This window comes from Nomia melanderi, chromosome 1 (genome assembly GCF_051020985.1).
Source record: "Nomia melanderi isolate GNS246 chromosome 1, iyNomMela1, whole genome shotgun sequence".
NCBI lineage: Eukaryota > Metazoa > Arthropoda > Insecta > Hymenoptera > Halictidae > Nomia > Nomia melanderi.
The window spans coordinates 37,287,656-37,312,915 of record NC_134999.1 but is presented as its reverse complement, the minus strand read 5'-3'; the positions used below and the strand labels follow the sequence as shown (position 1 = coordinate 37,312,915).

General features: G+C 43.6%; 1 protein-coding gene across 2 annotated transcripts in view; it reads right to left on the bottom strand.

Moving 5' to 3' along the window:
- LOC116424891 (uncharacterized) overlaps positions 1-25,029 on the bottom strand; it is a 201,461-nt gene extending 176,432 nt beyond the window's left edge. The window contains exon 1 of one of the 2 annotated variants that reach the window (XM_076367939.1): positions 24,903-25,029. The gene's annotated coding sequence lies outside the window, so the exon portion shown is untranslated. Of the gene's footprint in view, positions 1-16,592; positions 16,996-24,902 lie in introns of those variants that run through there. The other variant, XM_076367937.1, reaches the window with a different exon arrangement.
- Between the last annotated feature and the right edge of the window lie 231 nt (positions 25,030-25,260).

Here is a 25,260-nt window from a genome sequence, read left to right as displayed (position 1 = left end):
ACAAACATCAACGAATTCATCAAGTTCGCAAAATAATTAATTACCGAAGTATGCTGTAGCAACATACACAATAAAATATCCCAAATGAAATAAAACTTTTAACAAACCAAGAAGCTTCCCAAACAAAGGATTAACCCCTTGGCATATTTACTTTCGTTACTAAGCTGTAATATTTTACTATCAACAATTTGTAAGAAATACAACAAAATTTCACTTGAAGATAATACGTTGATAATAGCAAAATAGTTCACTTTGATTCGTGCGTAATGAACACCATTAATTCTAGTTAAATTACTTTAGAAATCTTCATCGCGATTCTCACTCGTCACTGTACAGCAAGGGGTTAAAGAGTACACAAAAAGAAACATCTCGCGAGATCCCTATTTAACAAGGTACCGCAACACCACCTTAACATAACATCAAACACCCTATACACGGTTACCCATTACCTTCCCCCCGGCCTGGAAGCAAACCAGCGGCGCAACTTCCCAAAAACCCGGCTGTACTCTCGCTCAGCCCAGTTCCAGCAGCCGTTAAAGCCACTTTTCCGTTTCCGGTCGGTTCGGCGCGGGCAACAGAGAGTTCTCGCGCGAAATTACATTCTTTCGAGCGCGCCGTTTATCACCGTTTCACAGAGAGCGGCCGCCGCCGCCGTTCCCCTTTCGCGCGCTTCACCCTCTATCCGCGAGCGGTTAAAAGCTACGAGCGCCGCCCTTTCGCGGAGCGCTCCGACCGTGCGGTTCAAAGATCAAGCCGCCGCGTTGCGGGATCGCCGTTTCGAAAAGCTCTCTCTCCGGCGAGATAAGAAAGCCCCGAATTTCCGAAGCGGAGACCATCGACCGACGCGCGAGAGCTTCGAATTCACGGAGAGTAATTCCTCCCCGCGAATGTTGATTGCGCTCGGAACCCTTCCCTCCGCGCCCCCTCCTTCCGCCGGAGGCGCAACGTTAAATGTACTCGCGAAGCTGGTCATTTTAGGCGACCCTTTTTTATCCTCTCTTCGACCAGTGTCGGCTTAATTACGACGGTTTAATTACGCCGCGAGAGTTCCGTGTCCGTCCGGCCCCGACACCCTCGGCCGGTACACATTCTCCCGCTGCGGTTGTCTGCCGCGAAATTGCTGTCCTCCTCGCCCCGATAGCACGCTCCGCGAGGATGCTCCGGACGGCCCGGCCGATCCTCTCAGAGGGCGCGCGCCAATGTAAAGAACGTCTGAAAGGGAGCGGACCCGGCGAGAGTACACGTAACCCGACAAGACGCTTCTTTGAAGCCGTAATTGCTGCGTCGCAGGTTTTTCTTAAGTTTGATAATTGGCCGACCCGCGCCCCCCGTCCTCGCCGCCCTTCGTCGGCTATCTCTCGCCCCGAGGCCCTGGAATCTTTAAGGGAGGACCGGATGGAACGCGAAAAACCTGTTTCCAGCGAGCCCACCCTCCGACCGCTCGCGAAAAGACCCCGGCGTGGAGTGCTGCAGACCCTAAATGCAGTGTTTCGTGGGAGCACTGGCTTCTAAGAGGGCGAGAGGCTTATGCGAGGGAACGCTGGCGAGTTTTCGTGGGGAAATCGCAACTTTTGGCGAATTCTTTTATTGAGGGAATTGGTGTGACGTTGTTGAGTTATAGCTTTTGATGTTTCGATCGTGAAGGTGTATTTTGTGGGCGAATTTTAAGTATTGAGTTTAGATTCTATTCAGTTTGATGTCTGTATTCGTTACTCTATACAATTTTCATTAACTTTCCGTGCCGCGTGGGGCGTAGACCCACGCTGAATTTTCCGTTCAGATATGAATTCTCATTGAAAAACGAAGAACTCTTTCAAAATTTAGTGTAGAGTCAAGGATAGGTTAACACTAGGTTTACGGGCATTTATTGTACAGTTTATTCTACTGTTCCTAGAACAGTTGACATTCGCCTATTTAGATTTTGAAAGTTATAAATTTAATAGACAATTAGGATATATATTCGTGTAGTCGGATCAACCGAAACCGACCGAAACATTTACCAAGTGATGTTTACAAAATTCAATGCGCTCCGCAAATTGACGCGCTCCGTAAACCTAATGTTAATATCATGTATACTGCGTTTATTTAATTTGAATTGATTTTAAAAGTGAGGGTCGTATACGCCCCATACGGCCTGAACGGGAAGTCTTAAAAAACTGGTCCGGCACGTGTTAATCTTAGATTGATCTACATTATCAACTGCTGTCCACAAGAAAAACTCTCCGAGTATCAGAAACATCGACCCAGAGTATCGAATTAGTCTTCAAACAGTCCAACGTCAACTTTCCACGATCCATTACATCGATTTGATCCACGCTTCCCGACGCGCGGCGCGGGACAAAAGATAAACCAGGAATCTCCGGCGAAGCTTACTGCTCCCGATCCCGCGGAAACTACGGTGAATTTATTATCACGTTCGACAAGGTATCCCGAGGAGAACGTCTAAAATTGAGTTCCTTAAGCGCATCATCCCCAATATTTCAATATCGCGCGCGCCCCGGAGCGAAAGAGCGTCACGCATTGATCGGCCGCCGCTTTTCTTATCCGCAATAACATCGCTTCGAGGAGAAGACACTTCGCGGCGTTCAATTTCATCCCCGGCAAGAACGCAAACACGGCTCATCAATTTCTATGAAGCTCCCGGCGCGGCGCGGCGCGCGTACCCTCTCCATCGTGTTTCGCCTTTGGGAACGATGCCCGCTCCCGCGTCGTCTTCGTTGAAATAATATTTTCCCTGGCTGCCGGCCTGCGCGCGGAACAACGGAGCCGAAGCGGAACTTAACTTCGCCGCTGATACAACACGACACCGGCGCGAGGTTCCGCGAGGTTCAAACGAACCGGGAACGAACGGCCCGGTAATTACGTGTCGTAATTGACCGAACTGACCGAAGAACGTCGATCGATTCGACGCGAGCGTCTCTGGCGATGCTGGACGAGCGTGCTCGGGGCTAATGAGTCATTCGAGAGCACCGCGGCCTGTGATTTCCTTTGGAGGAACATGTTGGAAAATTTCTGATGGGATTCTCTGCAGCTGGCATCACTTCTAGACTTCTGTGAAGTGTCCGGCGATTCGAGGGGAATTAGTTTCAGAGAATATCAGTTCTTGACAGTTTTCTCGATTTTCTCGTCAATTTCAAGACGTGAAAGGACATTATGGTTGTTTATGGTGGTGAGTAGGTAAAGAATCTTCTGAGTGAAGTTACTGGATTGTTATTCTTTTGTAGATTACGTGTAAAAGGTTTTAGATTGCAGATTTTGAGCTTTGTAAAAATTAGGAAAGATTTCTTGAGATTCGAAGAGCTTCCACTTAAATGTAGCAATTTATTTCGAAACTTCACGAGAGCAGTTTTATGGTCTTAATAGTAACGAAATAAGAGTTTTGGAATCGGTCATTTCGACTCGTACGATAGTTCCAGTGTTTAGTGCGGTTTTCAAGCAATTTTTGCTCGATATTCGTTCGGCCATATTTCCCTATCAAGCCCGCGAGCAGTACACTATATTCTAGATGGAATAATCGCGCGGCACGAACAACGGGATGCTTTTTGAACCGAGTAATCCTCGGGGTCGGCAATTACGGAAGCAAATCCGTGGATCCGTCGCGGCGAGTATTAAATCACAATACCGTGAGATATTTTGCGGCTGGATTATCAACGAATATGCCCCGGTCGGAGGGTACGAGCGGCGGAAAAACGAGCGTAAAATGGATTACGCCTTGCGGAAATGAAGTTTTCGCCGACGCACAGTCTCATCGCTGCAACTACATAATGAGACCGCGGCAGATAAGCCGCGGCTCGTTTAAACGATTAACGAAACACGCCCGCTTGTTCTTATAGTTGTAAGTAACGGCCCTGTGCGTGGTAATGCCGGTTAATCGAGCAATAAAATTTTAAGCAGCCGTCGCGAACGCTGGGGAACATCTTCCACCGTTTCCGACTGTCTTCTCCGTGGGAAAATGTCAACGAAACGTGTAGAACAAACGTTGGGAATATTATGAAATGAAAAGGTTAAAGAAGGTGTCGAAGGTATTTTTGAAAATTAGGCGTTGGTTCGATTCGATTGAAACTAGTGGATGTTAACCCTTTGCACTCGAGGGGCGCCTTACAGTCGCCACCTGATTCGACGCAGGAAACGTATAAAATTTTCAATTCAATATTAAACTAGTAAAACAGTTCTGTCTCTTAATTTATATAAGATAATCAACTGTGACAGTTGCGAAAAGTATCGTTAATACTTAGTCAGAAAGTAATGAATATCTTTAATGAAAAATATCGTCGCTAGAAATATTCAATTTATTTTTATGGGATATAGATGATTTTTTAATCTAACTTAACGAGGAATCTATTCACGAAGGGGAACACTGGTATTTTATTTCCACATTTCACGTATCGACAGATTACTCAAGACTTAACGTTAAATACGAAATTTTACAATTTTGATGCGTCAGTCGAGTGGTGACTGTTAATATATTGTTTCGGTAGTAACTCCACAGTGAAATCGCGCTCTCCGGAAAATACACGAGGATATACGGGCATCCTAGAAAAAAAATGCCAGAACAATCTGTTCAAACGCGAAGCAAACTCGCCGGAGGTTCGAACAATTCTGAACGATCCCTCGATACTAACTGGCAAAACGGGCTGGCAATTCATCTCAGTCGCGGATAGTCGCGAGTGTATCTTCCTCTGGCGCCGGCAACAGCACCAGAAGGTCCAGTTCCCAGTTACCCCCCGTTTAATCTTCGTCACCGGACAGATTCCACTCGTAGCTTATCTTCTATCTACAGCTGACGCACAGGCGTTCCTATCTTGTTCGTTCATTTAATCGTAATTTAGAATCTAGGATCCGACGAAGAATTGCAGCCAAACATTCGAGAGGGATTCAGAAAAACTTGTACTAGTCGATCGCTGTTACTTTGCTAACTGTAACAATCTTGTCGTTCCAAACTGTAGCTAACGCGAGTCAATTTAACAATTAACCTTTGACGTATGAAAAATGTACCATCCAATCTTACACCAATCACAGCGATGAAAGAATTAAAATCGATGAAGTTCATCTAACACTTTGACCAAGTAAGCACTCGTCAAAACTCCCATGTACTCGAAACAGTTTTCTTCCTTAAGCAGAAACTAAAAGGTCAAGATTCTTCGTAATAATTGCTCTATCTTTCTTATATCTCATACATCCAACAAAGTTCGGTTCGTTCGTTACCAAGAAAATTCATGTTCAAGTTTACGTGAAAAATAGTATCACCCAAATTTGGGTGACGCGGCAGTGTTAAAGACAAACGATTTTCTTCGTTCCCCTCGATGTCAAGCTTAAAATATTGAAATTCGCGTGTCAGAGCCGCCATTACTCGTATGTCGGGCACGAAACGAATCGACGGCAGCCGATTTTCAAAAGCGAACCCGAAACCAAGCGTCGCGAGCGTGTTAGCAACTTCTTGTCCCGGCGAAATCGGATAATCCCGGTTAATTCGTTACGGTCTTCGAGCCTCGCGCTCTCGCTCTCGCTCTTTAGGCGCCGCGTGGCGCCCGAGAGGTGATTTGCATAAATTTTCCACGGCCGGGAAATGAAATTGCTCGTGAGGAGGCGTCGGGCGAAACCCTTTCCGCCCTATTTGAAGCGTGCACTTGCAATCAGCGACGCGGCGGGACCCGTCGAACGACGTTTACACAGGGTAAGCCGCGACGCTCGCCATTTTCACGGGCGACGCCGCCCGGTGCGCCGGCGAAATTTGAATTTGACGCGGTTCCCCGCCGCGAACACCACGGCCGAGGCGGGTATTCCTCGTTCGCCGCAATTTTCGAATATTCTGCTGGGTTCCGGGCAACGGCGCCTGGGGACTCGAGGATCTTCGATTTTTGGTGTCTCGAGGACGGGTTTTAGAAATTCTTTGTGGGGGCACGATGTTACGTTCGAATCCTTTGCCTCAGAAATTTCCGAGTTAACGAAGGAGATAGAGATGGGAGGATGCGTGAAATTTATTTTGATTGAGTTTGAAGCTTCGGCGAATGGTAGTTCTTGTGACAATTGTTGTAGCTGCGTATAGTAGTATTTTTCAGTGTGAAAATATTGACACTAAAACTATCTATTGAAATGTCTCTATAGGAACTCCAAGAGTGCACTTATTTAAACTTCAATTGATTTGTAATTCAGTTTGCGTATTGCTAAATCAATTTCTTTAACAATTTCTCAGAGAAACATCTATTATGTTCTTAATAATTACAAAATTGAAAATAATTGCTTAATAATTGCAAAATGATGAATTCTAGCGTTAATATTTGTTCAATGATCCAATAGTTGCTAAAAGAATATTATGAATATCTAATCGAAATTTGAATCATTACGATTGAAGTAATGACAAACCATCGATACCAATAACGAATTACCCAGTTTCCCTATAGCAGTAACAAATAAGCCAGTAATAACGTAGAACTATCCGCAGAAGCTGCACTTCTCCAACAACTATTTTTCCCAAAATACGACGCGCGCAGAGAATGCACTCCTCGCCCCTTCCAAAGGTACCCGAGCATCTATTATGCAAGGAATGCCCAGAAAAGTGTTAGAGGATTATCCGACGAGAGGTCGGCTATTAAATTCAAATTTCCTCCCTCTCTCCGGCGCCAGTTTCTTAAACCATCCCACGGTGGAAGTACTTTTAAACCCCCTGAAGTTTGTCCAACTTTCCGTAACTTCTCCTCGAATAATATAATACCCAATCCACCGAGCGACATGCATATTCATAAGTAGCTGTTTCTTTCTTCCTTTCTTCCATTTTCTTCCTCCTTTCTCCCCCTTTACTCGATCGCGATCGGTAGTGTAGTATCTAGAATTTTTAGCGTAGGTTAACCCTCTATAGGCCGAATTTTTGTTCGTGGTTATAGCTAAATCTATGCAGTACAAAATTAATAAATATCCACGTATGAATACGAGTTAACAATGTATTCAATAGTTTCAATAATTTCATCAAACGAGTATACTTTGTAACTTGAAAGTTACAATGACAAACTTTCACGCCTGAGCGTATAATTTTACTCACCACTTTGAGTACAAAGTGAAATAAATCAACAAGATTCCAATATATCAACATGTGACTTCAAAGTTACATGGTCCTACAGAGGGTTAGGGTATTTTTAAGAAGAGTGAATGTAGGAACGAGTGTGAGTGAAGGACAGGCTGTAAAACGAAAGTGGGCTGCACAACGTCGCGAACTCAAAACTGCAGAGCCAGCTTTCCAGGGGTGCATCCGAGTGTTTGTGATGAGAGCGAGTGAGAAGAATGCTTGTGGGGGAGAGAATGATTTTTGGGAGAGAATGACCGTAAGAGAGTTGCGGGAGAGTCGTGTGTTGGCCTTCGTGGCATTGAGTTTTACGTGTTGTCCGTGTTGTTTCCATATTTTATTAAATACACATATTTATTCCTAGTTCTCGATTACTCAAGATCCACTCTTTCACTATCTATGATATAGTACCACTATAGAAATTAACAATACTCCAAATGAATTGCAAATCAATCAAAGTCTCGATAGATGCACGCTCGCAGTTTCTATATAGAACTTTCAGAAAGTCAATTCAACTGATAGTTTCAATGTTTATCCCTTGGCGTATTGACTTTCACCACTAAGCTCATGTACCATTTTACTGTTTTACCATTATTTATAATACAGTAACACTATAGTAGTCTCGTAAATTCCTATTTTTCGATACACGTCCCGCGTTCGGCTCGCGTGGGTCGCTTTTAAAGCGGATCGTCGGGGGTCAAAGATCACGATCGCGCCGGTGACGTAAGCAGCCGCTAGGCTTGCTTCTGACAGGTATGGAAATACAGGCGATGGCCTGCAAATTGCTTCTTCCACTTTAAACCAGCCGTTTTCTACTTGACGCTGGTGACGTGCGCTCGTCTGGCGTGCGGTTACCGAACGCCCGACCACCTTCGCGGCACTTCGATTCCCGATCACTCGAGGGAAACTCGTTAGTTCCGCTGCTGCTGTCGTTACTATTAATTTCCCGACGATTCTTGTATCACACTTTTGCATTCCGATCGATAATCGCATTACTACTGGGAAACGTCGGATCGTTCCTCCCGTTTAACCGGGACCTTCGTACTTTCGACCAACACGATTCATCGGTAACTTTAACCCTTTGCACTCGGAAGTTCCTCGCTAGAAATATTTTAACACTTTCTGATGAGACAAAGACGATATTCTGTGAAACTCGACGAGAAATCACACGTACATCAAAGAAGATACTTTATTTCAATATTTCTGAAATTTATGCATTATACGGAGTATAATATTAAATATCAAATTTTATAGAGTCACCTCTCGAGTGCAAAGGGTTAAAATAAGAAGCGTCTAAAATAAAATATCTCAATATAAATAAAATATCAATTCTTTATCCGTCTACCTAAAAACCTAAAACCTGAAATCCTCAATGAAACAACATTCACTGTATCTTAAAATAATTTCCACATCTCTATCAGACTAACAGGAATTAAACTCCATTAAATGAACTTCCAACCTACAATCCTTCCAAATGATTCTCCAAAAATCCACGTGTACAGTACTTAATCCACCACTAAATAACAAAGGCTGCAACCGTACAGAGTCCCGGAGAACCTACCGCGCGGAGTGGAACTCGGAAGGGGCGGCACAGTGGCGGAAGGGTGGCTATACTTCCTGTAAGAGGGAATTTCACGGAGGAAATGCAACGCTCAAAAATCACGGACTAAGTCAAACTATCGTTCATGAATTTTATTTCCCGTTCTCGTGTTCCCAGTGTCGCTGTCCCTCTCTTTCTCTCCCTCTTTTATTATCGTTCTTGTCCATCTCCTTCCTCTTTCTGATATTCCTTTCCCGCCGGAGAATCGCATTTGCATAACATAAATGTACGGGCTTCCCGGATACCGGCAGGGATGCGGAGAGGGTCGTCAAGAAGGCTCGGACAAACAGACAAACGGACAGCGAGCAGGGTAGCTGGAGGGACTCGGTACTCGGCACGGTAAATCTTTGGATACGACTCTCGTCTCGCAGGTACTTTGCATTCGTTTCTTATTCCGCGGACCGTTCTATTTTTTTTCCCCCCTCCCTCCTTTCTTTCTTCCACTTCTATGCTCTTTTCTCGCGACTCTCGCATACCTTTCGACTCGCGAACACTCGAACATTATTCGGACACTCACTTCAGCGACCGACTTTTCGATGTCTAGGGAAAATTATTGTTTACCCGTTGAGCTTGTTTGTTTTATTAACCCTTAGAACTCCAGATTGTTTTGTAATGTATCGGCAACTGTAACTGATGTTTATAGTATTCTATAACATTTCTTCGATCTTTTATTTTCCTTAGTACAAAATTTGGATGTGTGGAAAATCGAATAATTTTAGGGTAGTTTCTTCAAGATTCATTGAAATATTTAATATTCAAACTGGTGCAATATTGGAGCCTACAGAGTTCAAAGACGCGACGGGACGGGTTTATAACTATCATCAATCGTTCTCGTCTTAACAGTTTAAATGTCAGTCATCGATGACACGTTCGAATTGGTAGAAATAGATATGTAACGTAGATATCGAATGAAAGTGTTCGGAAGTTGATATTATAATGTAAGAATTCTGATGGCAGGTGATTAATAATTATTCCTATTTATCTTTGCTATGAAATAATTAGTCTATTTAACGTATTAACGGTAGCTTGTAATTAGGAGGTTGGAAGATATTACGGAAAATATGAATCGATCTATTTATGGTTCGTTTGAGTCGAGACAGATTCGAGTATAGTGGATTGTAATCGTTTCGATGATAATTATGATGGATTTTCGCGTATTTATAGTCACAAAATGTATAATTTACACGTTAATTAAGCCTTTGAGGTGATCGGGAGATAGATGGATTCGTTTTATTCGAAAACTGAATGCGAGGATTGCAATGTTCTCTTTATTAAATGCAGTTCTGCCACGCTGGAGACTTGGAACATTTCGAAATCGTTACCACTTCAATTTACCAATTACCAATCTCGTCTCTTTCGTTGCTCATTAAACCGCCGCGCGTGTTCTCCGACTGTCAACGCATTGATACGAGCGCGCCTCGCGATCGGTTTCGTTAATAAATTCAAATAAATCAACGGGGATATTTTTCGAACGGGTTGCCGGTCGCGGGGAAAATGGAGAAAAATACCAGGCGGCCTGGAACAAATTATACGAGATACGTTTGGCGCGGTGCACACGGTATCTAAAATTTTTCACCGGAAATGGCCCGCGAACAAAATACCCTGCCAGTCGGGCGCTCGTTTAAAACGCATTAAATTTGTATCATCTGCTCGAGGGGCTTTATTTCACCGGTAATAAAAATGGCTGTAATTCCCATGTAATAAGGCGGAATTCACCGATAACATCCAACGGAAATTACTTAGCTATCGATCGGCTGCTATGTAAACCGGCTCATTCTTTTTTTCTACCGAATTTCTCGATGAAACGCGCGTCCGCCATTTTTCTCCATGATTCGATCACCCTCGTCCAAAATTACCGAGCTGTTGCGATGTTTACATCGAAGGCTGATCGAGCATTTTACACCAGAATTATAAATCTGTCGTTAACACTGAAAGTTCAATATTTTACTGTTTACGAGTAGTATAAGTAAATCAAGAGTCGGACCATTTAGTTCGGGGCTTAGTGAAACTTTCTATAGCGTGATTAAACAGTGATATTAAAAATATGATTACAATAAAAGCATAGCAAAATCACAAGTCAAAATTCCAATCGACGCAACGCTCATCCCCAAAATCATCACCCTTTCAAGGGAGCGACGAAAATTCCACAGGCGCCGCCGTTTAAACGCTTTTTATCGTGCGGGGCGTGTTACGCGGACAATAACGTTAAAAACATCATGCGGAATTCATGGGACGAACGTGACGTTATCCCCGGCGCCAGAATAGAAAGAGAAAAAAGCAAGGGTGTATCCCGATGCGCCTGCAACGGGGGTGGTTCTCGCGTCTGCGTTGTTTTCTTTTTTACTTGAATTTCATCCAAAGTCGCGTCAACTGTTACAGGGATTATTAGCGACAATATCATACGAAGTTAACCCTTTTTACTCGATAAGCTAATTGATACGGTTAATATGCAATTTCTATAAAAATTGTAACAATAGATTATTTTCAGTTTCTTCAGACACTCGTTATAGTACTGAAATGAAACTATTTTCAAAATCATTTCGAATATTCAATGCTTCCAAGATATTAATAATTGCTAAACAAAATCGAAACCAGTGATTTTGACTGGTGCGGTAGTTCTAGTGTTAACAATAGAATACGATTGATATGTAATCTCTATAAAAATTGTAACAATAGATTATTTTCAGTTTCTTCAGACACTCATTACAGTACTGAAATGAAACTATTTTCAAAATCATTTCGAATATTCAATGCTTCGAAGATATTAATAATCGCTAAACAAAATCGAAACCAGTCATTTTGACTGGTGCGGTAGTTCTAGTGTTAACAATAGTATACGATTGATATGTAATCTCTATAAAAATTGTAACAATAGATTATTTTCAGTTTCTTCAGACACTCATTACAGTACTGAAATGAAACTATTTTCAAAATCATTTCGAATATTCAATGCTTCGAAGATATTAATAATCGCTAAAGAAAATCGAAACCAATCATTTTGATTGGTGCGTAGTTCTAGTGTTAAATGGTACAATTGTGATACAAATAAATATAGAAAAATTTGTTGAAACAGGTAGAGGTTGCGACAGAATAGAACGTCGAGTCTGACTCGACGTAGAACTGCTAAGGGTTAAGGGTTAAGAATAATTCTCTGTCCCTGATTTCCGAATGCAACGTCCACGCGCATCAACTGTGCAACGTCCGCGGCACGATAACTGTCGACTTGGCGCGCGTTTATTCCATTTATCCTTGAACGGCACGGCGGCTCGTTTAATGCCGCGGAATTATGCGGGTAGAAAGAACGCCGCGTTTCCTTTGTTAACGTTCCGCGCGGCGGATATTTAAAAAATTGAATTCCCCTGTAATAACAACGAGTTACGCCCCAGCGGCGAGGATGTTCGTTACCGCGGAGAGCGGGGCCGTATTCATTCTACGCGCGGAACGACCGTTTTCCGTATCAAACACGGCGAGCCGGCGTGCGTTTGTGTGCAAACACGGCCGGGGAGATAACGAAGAAAATGAATTGAAAAGGAAATCGCCGATCGTTCCATTAATTAAAGAGAAACTCGCGGATTCCGCGACTGTTACCGTTGTCCCTCGAGCAAGCTACGTCGTGGGATAATATAAGGGACGGGGTCCAAGGGATGATTCACGTCGGAAAATATTCAGGTTTATTCTGGCGGGAAGAATGTTTTGAAATTCATTTTCTCATTCATATCGAGGCACAGGGGCAGGAAGAAAAGATATACCGTGATTCCGTAAGGAAACATCCCCTGAAATGTACGGGGGAATTTTCAAAAGGGTACTTCCTGTACCAGGAACAAGCAGATTTATTTAAAACGAACCCACGAGCTTGTTTTATAGCTCGATAAACACAGCCTGTGATTAAAGCAAGGAAATATGACTGAATTCGAAATATCGTGGAACGTGCGGCCCCTTTTAAATCGTGGTTTTCAGTATCAACCGCAAATCTAACCAAGAACAAACTTCGTTGTTTAACGTGTCTATAGAGCACGATAAAAGAGAATATATCAATGTTTAACCAACGGCGGAATTCATTTTGCAATGCTTAATCCTTTATGAGTGGATGCCGAGATTTCGGCGAGATGAAACGTTCGTGCGAAGACCAAGTTGCGAGCAAATGATTCAATCACACGAACAAGAGATCAGCGCGTAGTTTGTTCTATTATTTAAGCGATTGGTATACGAGTTAGCTTCATCCAGTTTTGTATATTTCAGAGAATCTTTGTCTGTAAAAGGTTAACCCCTTGGCCTATGATTTCTTTCTCAACTCTGATCGATACAGCTACTTTGTAATAACTTATTGGGAAAAGAGAAGAATTCTAAGCACATGTTATGCCTATATTTCCTTTCAAGTATAATAGTGGATTACAGAGGAATAACATTTACATTTATAATTTATAATAACATTTACATTTATTCCTCTGTAATCAACTATTATACTTGAAAGGAAATATAGGCAGAACATATGCTTAGAATTTTTCTCTTTTCCCAATAAGTTATTAATAATAATAATAATAATAATAATAATATATATATATATATATATTTGTTGAATCATGTTGAAAATCTTCACCACGAGTCTCACTCGTTGTATGGCAAGGGGTTAATCTCATTTTTAGAAGGTGGCTATTGTCACCGATGAAACTAAACGACAGCATAAAATATCATTGGCGTATCATTCTCGTTTATCATGCCCAATAGAAAGAACCCGGTGATAGCCGAGAAAAGATTTCCATTTGCAAGCCGAGACCCGATCGCAGTGACCGAGGCCTTAATGCTGATTGATCGGCGCTTCTTGTTCACCACGTCACGCTCCCGCCGCGAGGCGCAAACTTCGAAAAGTTTCTGGGTACATACATCCTCGCCGGGCCGTAAGGCGGCGGAAGATAGTTCAACGTGATATAACTCAAGAACAATTCCCGCGGAGGCGACAGACCCGGGAGTGGAACTCCGTTTTCCGATTCGACCCTCGTACGGACCGTTCATTAGACCCTTCGCTGCGCCCGCCTGGGTCCGAACTTCGACGGACGATGGAAACTCTGTTCGCGGTATGGTTGCCGAGGCTGACCGTAAAAACGGGCTGCATAATCGTGGATCGCTTACGTTGTCAAGGTAATCGCGCGACCGCTAAATTCAATAAACGGAAGCGACGACGCTTCGGGGTGGTTTCGATCCTCGGGGAGTCCTCGAGGGTAGGTCTGCTACGAGAAGTTCGAATTTAAAACTTCTTACCTCCGTTACTGCTGGGATATTGTTCAATTTTTTGGAAATACAGAATTAAGGCATTCTTTTTTTACTTGTGATTAGGATCATTGCAATCAGTATTGAGTTGTAAATTTGTAATTAGTGATACTATTATTGATATCAGTTGGTATTAGTGATAATATTATTTTAATAATAATTTTGTACTACTGAAAATATGTTACTATCTACACTAACCCCTAAAGGCAAATGTTGACAATTACAATAAAACTCGCTAGATCTACCATAAGTGAATTCTAATTCAAAAATTGCATTTTCCATTAATCATATATTATACATATGATTATTTTAGATTGACTTAATTCAATTCAGTGTCTTCATAGTTTCAACACGCTTAGAAACAAGCGTCGAAAATTCTGCCGTAGCCGAAGGGTTAATAAATTCATTTATAGAAATGTTTATCAGTAGACTCACTCGTACCGTAAGTTAGAATTTTACAGAGAGAAACGTTAGAGAACGGTGCAACTCGTATATAAGGTGAACCCACATGTTTACGTCTACCAGCATCGGCCGAACGTACTTATTTAACGCAAACAAATCACCCCCGCAGAAAGCGGTGGCACTGCCAAACAGGAGGGTCGCGTGAACAACCAACGAAAATAAATACGGTGTCAAATGTTTTCGGGTTAACGCGCCGCCCACTCTCTCAACTCACTGCAAATACGTTCATACGGAACCATTATTGGCGCCCCCGTAGGTGGGGGGTGGGGGGGGCACATTTACATGAACAAACATTACCTCCAAGCGGATGAACATCGCCGGTTGAAACGACGTTACTATTCTAGCTATACATCCAGATATAAACGAGCTATACGACCTGGAACTAACGTGACCGCAAATTTGTACTAGTTGGAGCAGCAGCATAGACGAATTTGTGTTTAGGAAGCACAGATATAATTAATAATGACCCCCACCCCACGGGTATTCGCCGCTGCCTGGCCGACACGTGGCCATTTCGGTTCATTAATAACTGATCGGTACTCATGCGTTTCCCCGAGAATCAAAAATCTCACAATGGAAAATTCTACTGTATAATGATAGCTGATAGCTGTTTAAACAGTCTAATAATTCGGACAGTTAGTTTCTATGAATAAGTGAACTGTGTTCCGATATCTATTAAGTAGAATAATCCATCAATGGCCTGACACCTCGAATTCGATAGCTATGTCAATATATACTCAATAACTGTGTCGATTTAATTATCATTCGATAAGAGTCTTAACTGCTTTATAATGAATTACTAAATGATCTTTTGAATGAAATTCTAAGCTAATTATAATCGTTGATGAGGAATCTAATTTTATAGATAATAATATGAATAGGTCTGATTGTCACTAACAAATGATTAAAAAATCTCGCAATAGAAAATTCTACTATATAGTGATAGCTGTCTAAACAGTCTAATAATGCAGTCAGTTTCTAGGAATAAGTGAACTGTGTAGTGATATATATTAAGTAGAATAATCCATCAATGGCCTGACACCTCGAATTCGATAGCTATGTCAATATATACTCAATAACTATGTCATAGATTTAATTATCATTGTATATGAGCCTTAACTGCTTTATATTGAATTAATAAATGATTTTTTAAATGAAATTTTAAGCTAATTATAATCGTTGATGAGGAATTTTCTTATTCTATAGGTAATAAAATGAATATTAGGTCTGACTGTCACTAAAAAATGATGATACGATGCCCACAAATTACATTAGTCGATCATCCATTATCCCTTTCGAAAGGAATACTCAAAAACCGAATAATCAGTCATCTGTTTCCCGTATTAACAGGAGAGCAGAGCTCGACTCTGGCCAACTCAGATACACCATTCATTAGACGCGGCTACACGTGGTCGAAACTCGCAGGAATTACAATGACTCTTACGGCCTGCTACCAGCAGAAATTTCGCGCATCAATTCCGAACGTTACCGCGTGTGTTCCGCCGCGAACGGTCGAACACAGAGTTCGAGGGTCGTAAAAGAGGAATGCTGGGCCCGGAAGCTAAACGGACTCTGCGCTCTACAAGGGAGCCATTTCTCATTTTAGGACGAGTTTGGAACTGCAAACACTCGGTGTAATCATTCTACACTATCCAACCGGGAGCGTAACGCTACAATTAACTACACCTACCCGTATCAAGAAAATTCAAAACAAACCCCTAAACCTTCAACAGCTGCCGCATAGAATCAACAACGCGCGAGCAACAAACGCAGAAAGAACACCGTGCAGCAACGCGAACGGGAAATCCATGTTGCGCGATCCATTCACGTCTAACGTGTCGCTGCGGATAAGCCGCGGCGTCCTTGGTTACATCTCGAGAATCGGGTATCGATTGCTTCTCTTGCACGGCGCCAGAAAAAAAGAGACCACGCCGGGGAAAGAAAACAGTGCAACCCCTCGACCTTAACCCTTGTCCGATCCCTAACTAAACACGTTGCAACGGAGTTCCTAACCCTATCAACAACCTCGCAGATTTACGCAAGGATCAGCTCTAATCCTATCGCTGTACTCAAAGTTCCTCGGGTGACAAGGTAATCCCTAACCTTCTTCCATTCTCCGTGACACGGACGAGCATACGCGAGAATGATCGAAGAACGTGACTAACGTAATCGGGTGAATGGTAATCGGAGAGACGAGCAGGTACTCACTCAGTTCAAGGCCAGGATTCGATGACGATTGGCTGGAGGCTGATGGCAGCTGTCGGAGGAGACGCCAGCAGGACACTTAGCAGAGGATCAGCTGATCGACCGATGACCGAGTGCGGCTGATGATCAGTCACTGGCAAACGAGAACTCACCACCGAACACGATAACCCTCTCCGGACGGGGGTGCGCGGACGACTGACTGCCACGGCGGCCACGGTGGGGTGTAGCTTGCGCTGATTCTCCGGCATCCCCACTCACCAGCCCTCTTTATCCTTCCTCAGCGCGACACTACGCGGCTAGCCCTCTCGTTCCATCCTCCCGCGTCTTCTTCCCATCTCCCTGCCAACCGACGCGGACCCCCCTCGCAGTCGACCGTCCTTTGTCTGTTGGTCTTGCTCTGTTATCCTTCACCCTTCCGACTGTTTTGCGCCACCCCCGACCACGCCGCTGTCCCTTACGATTCTTTATCTGGTTCCGGGGGCTTCACGATCCTCGATTTTCCTTCTAGTTTTCGATTATTGCTGCTTCCGCGCGCTTCTTTCTGAAACGTTTTTCTTCGCTCGAGATTCTTGGACACGTGTTTGCAACTTCGGGGGAAGCCTGGATTACCGGGGATTTTTAAATGAATCATTTAAAGATTGTTGGAGTTGTTTCCTCTTATCGAATTTCAGTTTGCACGCTTTTGCGTTATTGGAATGGAAACTGGTTTCCGTGAAGTGTCTCCGACTATTTTTATGGAAATGTAATACTCGAAGGGATTTTTCGTGGCAAGAGGCTGTCGCTTTTATCGTGGGTTTTATGAAAATCACTGGATATTCATGGAAATTCTTATTTTCTACGGTGGAGACGTCAGGACGAGAGATGCTTTATGTTGTTGAAGCTTCCTTTTCAGTGTTCGGAGCTGAATAAGCCGAAGTGTCGAACGAACAATATTTCACGAAGCATCTTAACCCGATGTAAATCCACAGCGTTCCCATTCCCAAAGCCATAGATTCCTCTGAAGTTATTAATAAGCGTCTGGAGTGTCCTCCACTGACCAGCCAGCCGCAACTTATACAAAACCTCTCCAAGCCTCCCGTTCCCGTTTCCCCGATTCCGTCCATGTCTTAACCCTTTCCAGGTTCCTTCCGTCCCATCCCTCCCATCGGCAACCCCTTTCACCCATTTTTCCTTTCTCCCCCTCGACTCCGCCGGATTTCCTCCCCCTCTCTCCTCGAGCCTCTTCTCCACTTTGTTTCGACTCGTTCCCCCGTCTCTATTCGACACCGTCATCCACGAAACAACCCTCCTCGATCCCGTCTTTCTCCGGCAAACATGATCGCCGTCTCTTTCTCTGGTCTCGCGAGACAGCGACCTCGACTGTGGCTAGAGAACAGAGATAGAAAAATGGGGAAATCATGTTGAGATGTGGGAGTGAGCGCGGAGAAAGAGAAAAAGAACAGAGAGATCAAGAGACAGAAAAAGAGAGGGTGGACGGAGGGATGAAGAGAAGGAAAGTGAAGAGCTAGTAAGAACAGGGAAGAGAACAGAGAGAGAAAACAAGAAGATAGAGAATAGAGAAAGAGAGAAGAGATGAAGATAGAGTAAATATGAGGATAGAAAGAAGAGAAGGAGAGAGAAGATGAAGATAGAGGAGAGATGAAGATGCATAGAAGGAGAGAGAAGATGAAGATAGGGAAGAGAAAAGAAGAGAGAAGATAACAGAGAGAGAGAAAACATGAAGATACAGAAAAGAAAAGAAGAGGGAAGAGAACAGAGAGGGAAAATATGAAGATAGAGAAAAGAGAAAGAGAGAAGAGAACAGAGAGGGAAAATATGAAGATAGAGGAAAGAGAAAGAGAGAAAAAATGAAGATGGAGAGAAGAGGAGAGAAAAGATGAAAACAGACAAAAGATGAGGATAGAAATAAGAGAAGGAGAGAGAAGATGAAGATAGAAAAAAGAAAAGAAAAGAGAAGACAACAGAGAGAAAGATCCAGCAGGAAAGAAAACGAAAAGAGAACGAGAGGGAAAATAAGCGGAAAAGAGAGGAAAAGAGAAAGAAGCAAGCAAAAGAGGGGGCGGAGCGCAAATAAGCCAGTAACGAGAGTAGGACAGAGAGTACGCTCGAGGGTGGAAGAACACCAGCGATTTATTGGATCCCGGAGACCAGCGATCACCTATATGCCGGGAGAAAAGTTCGGTAGCATTCGAGGCGAGATACTTTAGTCGTTGTGTGTCCCGGAGAAAAACAGGAACACGGGGCGGAAAAAAAGGAAGATGGCAGTGCGAGCCCTACGGCGAGGGTGAAAAAAGAAGGAAGGGCAATGAAAGATCATCTCATCAAGCTTTTAAGGGTAGGTTTTTGTCGGGTTCGATCCCCGCCCAGCTTCCAGAAAAGCACAGCTAGCTTCCGACAGTGAACTTTGCCCGATGACTGCGGGATTATTCGAATGGATAGTCGCGAACCTTTGTTGTCTGTTCGCCCTGATGGCTTATAGGATAGACAGGATAAAGTGTGAATTTACTGTGACAGACCGGTCGACTTTTATACAACCCGAAAACGTTAGATGGTGTTTTTATTTCGAACATTCGATGAAACTCAACCTTTAACGACAGAGATTTTTTACCGGTTATTTGTTCGTTTATACAAATTGTTACAAGTTCGTAGCAATTTTTATTTTTGTTCAAGTTCTAAATCTGTGTGCGGAAGCTATACATTTTTATAGATCGGAAGTTATACGTTTGTACGGATTAAAAGGTAGAAATCCTAGATTTCCTCGAAAAGTGTAGAATCGTCTATCGAGGTCGACAATTCCAATCGTTTAATCCTTGATTCATCAATTTCCTGGCAATGTCGGTAGGACTGAAAGAGCATTAGGAACACGAGGAACAAGATCCCTGACGGATCAACGAATCCGACACCTAGGTTCGTTGAAATCGACAGTGCCCGGGCGTCGGGGAAGAACCGATTCGCTGCACGTTTGCCCGGCAGCGATCCGCCGGCTACGCTCCGAGCAGCTTTCAATTTGCCGAGAAATAATTTACACTTTCTACCGCGCCGGTTCCGCGGGGAAATTTATTGTGAATATGCATGCGGCATGCATGAATATGAATACGGTTGAATTATTATGCGACAGAAGAAAGTTCGCGTAGGGCTTCCGAGTAGAGCGGAACCGTTCCCCTGATAAGAGTTCCCAGAACTCCCCCGGTGCACGCGACTCTTTCACGGTGTATTCAGGTGTGTTGCGGAACCGCGTGTGTACCCCGCGAGTGTCAACTTTTACGAAGAACGAGAGCGGCCAGTTTATTTGGAACAAGCCGCGAAGGATGAAGATAGATCCTCGGTCTCCGGGGACGTTCGCTGCTCCTCCAACATATCGTGGAATGCAACTTGCAGTGATCCTTGAAAGAGTATGAAGACGTTTCGAGATAGATCGAAGAACGCAGACACTTTATGATAGTCGAAAATACTGGTTAAGTTCAAAAGATTCGTTCTAGTTTGCATTGGATACTTCCAAGGGTCTATTAGAGCTATACGAACGTCTAACCACCATTAAACAATTGTTGAAGCTTCCTAGAGTCAGACAGTATCGAGAGAAATTAGAAAAGTTCATTTCAAACCACATCAAACCTACTCAAACAGCTTGAAACATGATGAAATGTGACGAAACTTTTACAAAGAACGAAAGCGGCCAGTTTATTTGGAACAAGCTGAAAAGGATGAAGATAGATCCTTAATCTCCGGAGACATTCGCTGTTCCTCCAACATATCGTGGAATACAACTTGCAGTGATCCTTGAAAGAGTATGAAGACGTTTCAAGATAGATCGAAGCACGCAGACTTTTACGATAGTCGAAAATACTGGTTAAGTTAACAATTGTTGAAGCTTCCTAGAGTCAGACAATATCGAGAGAAATTAGAAAAGTTCATATCAAACCACATCAAACCTACTCAAACTGCTTGAAACACGATGAAATGTGACGAAACTACTCTTTTATCATTTGTTACGCTTCCAGCAATACGTCCTCTCGCAGCTTCGTAAAAGGGAAATCATGATACCATCAGTCCCTAAACAATACCAGACGCAATCACGTCAAACCAAATGAAGCCTGATGGAAGCGTATAAAACACGACGGAACTGGGCATCGAATAGATCGTTCCACGAGGCACGGAAATTATTCTGCCCGGCGAGGGAACGGCGTACACGTTTTAACAAACACGTCGCGTTTCTCGCGTCGAATGCCATAACTTTAGGTCAGCACTGACAACAGCGATGGCAGTGATTTAACGTAGAACCAGGGAAGCTACTCGGGCGCCGAGGCCACGGAGGAAGGAATATCCAGTCGGTATATCCGGTGAACTCCGGATGGATCTGGTAACTGGCGTCGGCCCGTCGAGCTGACGGAGCCTCGGAACGACAAACAACGTCTGGGCGCGGTTCACGATCCGGTCTTAATACACGAAATAAAGCACGATCGCGACCGAGACAGAATACTTTCATTTCTGGGTCGCTGGATGGTGGAACGTCGCCGATGATTTACCGAGGCCCGCGCAAAATGGCGCCGCTGAAAGGAGCGAAGCAATAAACACTGCGTGAAAATTGCTCGCCGGCTTGTTCCCTTAAACCTCCGAGAAATATTGAACTTCCGGCGAGGAGTGAGCCGAATCTTGTTTCTTGCGAATTGCGTACACGTGTTCATAAACTTCGAGCGAAATACTGCGAGTCTTATTTCGGAAAGCAGGAAATACCTTCGTTTCATTCTAGATTGATTTCTTCGAGTGAAGTTTGAAGGTGTATGAAGTTGTTTGAAATGTGAATTTTGTGATTAACACGTTTTGTGCCACGTGTACCACATGTACACGCCAATGTTTGTAAGAAAATATTTTTAATGGATATATGGTCGGCGGGATATGTTACAAAGCAGTGAAAACAGAAGCAATATCAAAATATATAGAAATGAGAAACTTGAATATAACTTATTATTTTATTGAAAAACTCAAAATATTTAATATTTCAGATTAAATTTTGCATTGCTACGTGAAATAGTTAAAACACCTCTGTTGCTTAATTTATCTATGAATTATCGTTAAATTACTTTTAAACGATATCACCTATATCTCGTCAGAAAATGTAGAACATTTCCATTGGAAAACTTTCGAGTGCAAAGGGTTAAATTGGGATATTTAACGGAGAAGTCTGCGAGAAATTATATTTTGTAGTCGTAATGGTTCCTCGAGAGGAAGAGGAATTGCGAATGGAAACGCAAAATAGAATTGGTCCTTTAAATAGGCGATATTTTGTCGCCGAAGGGAGCACGGGGTTAAAATTTGCCAATTTCGACTGGCACAAACTGTATCAGCTTTACTAACTACCTATTTACCATACATATTTCATTTATTTACGTACGCTCACTGGCCGTACCCTTCAATCCCGATTGCAATTCATTCCTCGTAACTTGATTTCGTACGAATACGTCGCGTAATTGAGGCGGACTAACACAGCGTGCCGCGAGCGTGTGACGTATATAGAACACAGGACAGCTGTACGATGACGCGCGACTTGATCGTCGTTGCATTGCAAAATTTATTAACAGCTGCGCAGCATGACGCTCCGAGGCGCATTCAACGTATTCGCCGACCACATCGTTCCATTCACTAAACAAACGATCTCAATCAAAAGTAACAATTAAAACCTAACTACATCTCCCTTCTCGAACAAACAAAAACATCCTCCAAAATACCCCTATATCAATAAACAAATTCAGAAGTAAATCAAACTCCTGGATCACCAAAACAAACGTTAATCATCCTCGTTTCCCTAAACAATTAAAAATCTCCCATCGACAAACGTAATAAACAACCCACATCATTCTCTACAAACTCGATTACCAACCATACAGAAACACCAATAAACACCCATCGAAAAGCCAACTGGAAAACAATGTCTAACGAATTTACAAGCTTACAGTCCCGCGGATGACTATCCAATAATCGAATCCTCGTTACAAACAAGCCGTTACTATAGAAAAACGAAAGAGCACGACGACAGGGGAGCGCGGACGGTAAATATTTGACGAGGATTCGTGTCGAATAATTGCGCGGGAATGGAAAAAGTGGATCAGCCGAGCGGGGGTGGGAAGCGTGGCGCGTGTGCGTTCGAAAATGGAGCAGCAGCGAGCGAGCGCCGGTATCTCGGCTACTCATCTCGCCGGTTCCGTGTCACTGTCCTCGTAATTTATTCATCGCGCCGCCGTCCATCGTCCTCCCCCGGCGTGACGTCACGCTGACCCTTAAACCTCCGAGGCAGCGACCGGCCCACCTCAATCTCGAGCCTCGCAATTTCCTTAAAGCTCGCCGTCACGTGAACCCGCGATAAATTTCAGCGCGAGCTAACGCCAGAAAATCCTGACGATCCACCGAGCCGCGGCGCCGTTATTCTCGCGCGTCGAGGAAAAAAATCCGCCGCGAGATTTATGGAATTGAAAACGTTCAACGCGCGCGCACACGTACGCGTGCGTTTTGACGAGGGGTCTTGAATTCGGTGAGCTCGCGCTCGCTCGCTCGCTCGCTCCCGTTCCTCTTTGCGCGGTCCTCCGCGCTCGAATCGAATCAATTTGTCTCAGTGGCCTCTCGGTATTCGCCGCGTGTCCCGTGACGTGGCCGACTTTCGGATTTAAACGTCAGTCACATGTATCTGGCGGGATTCGCGCTGGAAAAAATAACGGAGAGCCGCGCGAGCGGATACCGTGGAACTTTCGAATTCGTTTCACGCCGTTGTAGCGCGTTCGCTCGCTCGGTTCGCTGGTTCTACTTGGAACTGCTATTTTCTGGAGAACCTGTTAGTCGGAGCAGATTGTACGAACATTTTTCTTCGCCCTTTCCCTTGTTTCCTCTGTGTAAAGTAATAAAGCTGCTTTGTTACACGAAACATTTGATTTCTGTCTTTACTCTCCTTGTGTGATACTCTGAGACATTCCACTGTGCTCGTTACATTTTTCATGAAAGGTTTTTTCTTTAGATTGCTCGGTTGATAGTGTACCACGTTGAATATTTGATTTCTCGCTGCGCATTCCTCGTGTGAAGTAATGAAAGTACTTTACGGTGGAAAGCGTTTGATCTTTTCCTTCGGTTCCTTGACGGTTCGTCGCGCGGAGTACTCGACTGTTCTCTGTTTCGCCCGCGCGACGCGACAAAGACGCGGCGCCGCGACAAATATTTAATTATTCGTTTGACAAACAACGAGCGCAACTGTTCCGCTGTAGGCGGCCCGGGCGCGTTGCCGCGAAAAATGACATTTCCAAATTTCCGGGTTAGTTAACACGTTAACTGGGACGTCGCGTGACAGCGCGCGCGGAGTTTTCGTGCCGCTGATCGCGGGCGCACGGCGAACGCACCAATCAACGCCGCGGAGCGTGCTCTTCCGGCGACATTAATTTGTCTGCAATTAGAGGGGAATTTCTGGGCGAAGGGTCGCGAAATGAAAACGGCGGACGAACGTGAAAGCACAATGGCTCGTAATGAAACGGTCCTAGCTCTGTAACCTATCACGGGGTCGGCGAGCGTCGGGCGGGGGGAGGGGGTGAAAAAATATTTTCTGCTGCCTCGGCGTTGGCAAGAATTGTTGCCAAGTCCGTCGACGCGATACTCGCTCGCGGTTCTCGAATCGATAGGCGAGACAATGCGCCGCCATTGCGTGAGCAATCGGACCCTGAGAATTATTTATTCACGGGAATTCGAATTATTAACGCCTTGTCCTACAACAACCAGTGAGACTCGTGGTGAAGATTTTCAACGTGATTCAACAAACATATATATTGCTCAGTTCATTTGAGTTCAAAGTAAACATTATTCCCCTGTAATCAATTGTTATACTTAAAAGGAAATATAGGCGTGACATATGCTTGGAATTTTTCTCTTTTTCTAATAAATTATTAACGACAAAGTAGCCGTATCGATCAGAGTTGAGAAAGAAATCATAGGCCAAGGGGTTAAAGATCGAAAATGACGTATAGAAATCGTGAAAAACGATAAATTGCGAATGTTGAATGTGGTAATTGTTTGAGTGATTAGTCGACGTTGAATATAAATGCTTGTTTAATTCTCAGTGAGCGAAATAGTATTAGGAGATTTGATAATGCAATTTAATTTCTTTGGATTAGGTGGGAAACGAATTCTGTGATTTAAGTAGTATAAGTGTATGATAAGTCCGACGTGGAATTTCTAGGTAAAAAAATCAAGACGGTTTTAATGATTAGAGGAGTAATAGAATTATTGGAGTTTTAATCGCAGACTAAGCTACTGCGAGTGATGTGGAATTAATGGAACACTCACCAGGAATAGCAGCGATCCTCTGCGTTTGATTTATGGGAAGCGATGCGGTACTTTCAGCATACGACGCTCATATGTAGGCCGTGCGTAACCTTAGGAATGCAGATCCACGGTGAAGCAAATTGCATCTGAAACAGACGCGTGTCGTCGGTGTATCGTGGGATTTTGTAACGTACAAAAATTGCCGGGAAATTATAAACGGGATTCAAAATATATTTTACATCGTTGGTTGTTTGAAATGATTCACAACGAAAATGGAATCTTAATTAACACGAGTGTCTTCGAAAAGAATATATTTGCAGTTTCGCAATGAAATTATGGGACTCCTCAATATTAATACAACTTCGAGCTCCAATAAAAA